A 2596-nucleotide genomic window follows, 5' to 3' on the forward strand; every position below is an offset into this window, starting at 1 on the left:
CACTTCAAATGTAATCTAGCATACATTCAGCCCACTCGAACCGCACTTCATCAATTTCAACTCTGGAGTACTTGAGATTTGTAAACTGTAAAAACACATAAATAATATATTAGTAAATCAAGACCAAAAATCATAGTTGAAAAAGCAGTAAGTGCACCAGGTAACAAGATGAGTAATTGGAATGCTTAAAAAGAGAAACATTCATCAATTATCTCAACCACAAATAAATAGAAAGAAGAATCATAGATGTAAGATACTGATATAGTAAATTACCTATCTTTGTAAGCTGAAGCCAAATTTGCATGGGCTTTAGGCATAGTTTGTCTGATATTCACAGCACGTATATAATCCTGAATTGCTTCAGTAACTCTACCAATCTCCTTAAATGTGTTCCCTCTATTGACAAGACCATCAACAGCAGTCTGCCAAGAACTAGCAGAAAGCAGCAATTCTCATGATTGAATATCCACACAGGAAGCAAAGGTTGAACTAGCAGTGTAGCTGTGTAGGTGCTGCCTAGTATCTACCAAATTAACAAAATTAGCCGAAGTATCTTGCCAATATAAACAGACAAAAATCTCATGATTGAATAAGGAAGAAATAAAAGCAAGAAGTGATTTTTACAAAAATTCCACATAGTAAACTGGAATTCATATCCCTAAGAAAAGTTTTATCCAATAAAATATTTTAAATTGTATTTGTCAAAGGCAATGAGGATGCTTCCCCACTAAAATGAGAGGTAGTTGCACTAAATGGTCAACGACCATCCATCACTGATGATCCTTCTCACTTCAATCTCATAGTAGTCTAGATGGCATTCTAACTGTATCCTGTTAAAACATAAACCTGCTGTAGCCAACTGTTTGACAAAAAACCAAGCATGATTGCGAGGGCGTGATGGCAATGAACATGTTGTTAGTACATGATTGCAATGAAAAAGACAGATATAGTACTCTACCTGTTGCTTGTATATAATAGTCAAGTTGTTGAAGGGCGCAGATATCCCTGTTGTAACTGCTAAAGTTGCCTTATAGAATGATGCAGGAACACTCATCATGTTGCTGCATGAAGAGAAGTTTCATTAAGGAACAAAAATAAACTATCCGCACAGTTTCCATCAAACATTTCTAAAGCTTACCAATCCATGTATATGCTGCCAAGGCTTGACAATGCTTGTGGATGGTTAGGTTGTAAAGCAAAGCATGACTTGGGAAAAATTATTAAAATGAAGTTATTCAACAAGGAAAAATAACTTAAGAGAATAAAAATCTCCAAATTAAAAAGTCACCCTATAATGTCCAACGTCTTTGAGAGCATGTCCAGCGTCTTTGAGAGCATTCCCCTTTTAATGTGCAAGAAAGTCGATCATTAACTAACCTGGCTCACCATCAAGAAGGATACCATATTTTGACATATTAGACCATTATCAACTTACCAGATTATTGTAAGCTTCAATAAAGGTAGAATCACAGTTGATAACTTGCTTGTAATGCAGAATTGCCATGTCAAGTTGACTTTGTTCATAATAGATGCCAGCAAGGTTTCCTGCATCCAGATATCCCCAATGCATAGTTGACATAATAAACTCTCTTCAGAGCATAGTTTGCAGCAAAGTTATCCACAAAATCAAAAAGAGATTAACAGTCCAGTGAAAAAATAGGAGTTATTGAATCATGTAGGATATTCCAGTGAAAGTATTCTGCAACAGTAATGTTATGAAGAACCTGAAAATAAATAGAAAATGATTAAGAGTTCACACAAACAAGAACTACACATAGTAAATAAACTTCTCTTCTTTTGTATGCAAGTCAATAACAAATCATCATGTACTTCAAAAATCTACAATATCCACAGTTAACAACAAATTAGCCATGCTTTTTTAGCGCATAACTTGTGGCAGAGAACAATACCACACAGCATCCTACCAAAAACTATTATATGATTCCTCAAGTCAAAGATGTCACAATAGTCCATATTTATACTCTATCAACCTGCATCCACAAGACCTACTAAAACAATGAAGAATGGCAATAAATCATTTGTCTTCCAAAAAAGAAGCAACTCAATCAAGACTTCAAACATCGAGGCCTTGTTCAGACTCCCAACATCATTAGCAGCTAACCGAATCACATCAATCAAAGCTAACTGAATCACAGTGTTAATGCTAGTAGAACAATTATCAGCTGGTTCGCAGGAAGTGAAGGCTGTTGCAGCCCGTGAACTTCGATTAATGGCAAAAATCGGGAAGGAGAATAGGTCTTTCATTGCAGAGGGTGGAACAATCCCAGCTCTCTACCGGCTTTTCCAGTCTACAAATCCAGTTGCTCAAGAGAATGCCCTGACTGCAATATTGAACATGTCTATTCATGATGAAACCAAGAGAAAGATTATGGAGGAGAATGGTTGTTTGGAATTAATAGTATATGTTCTGAGATATGGGTTAACTACTGAGGCAAGGGAGAATGCAGCTGCTACATTGTTCAGCCTCTCTGTTGTCCATGACTTCAAGAAGATGATTGTGGATGAGCATGGTGCTGTTGCAGCACTAGCTGATTTGCTGATGCAGGGAAGCCGAAGGGGAAAGAAATGGGCTGAT

The 2596-nt window shown here is 36.6% G+C and overlaps 1 long non-coding RNA gene across 1 annotated transcript; it reads right to left on the reverse strand.

Moving 5' to 3' along the window:
* Positions 1-437: 437 nt before the first annotated feature.
* LOC122053878 lies at positions 438-1179 on the reverse strand. The gene is made up of 3 exons (XR_006132422.1): positions 1139-1179; positions 959-1061; positions 438-523 (listed from the first exon to the last, which is right to left on the reverse strand). It is a non-coding gene; the product is annotated as an uncharacterized LOC122053878 (long non-coding RNA).
* Between the last annotated feature and the right edge of the window lie 1417 nt (positions 1180-2596).

Source organism: Zingiber officinale, chromosome 3A, assembly GCF_018446385.1.
Source record: "Zingiber officinale cultivar Zhangliang chromosome 3A, Zo_v1.1, whole genome shotgun sequence".
Lineage (NCBI taxonomy): Eukaryota > Viridiplantae > Streptophyta > Magnoliopsida > Zingiberales > Zingiberaceae > Zingiber > Zingiber officinale.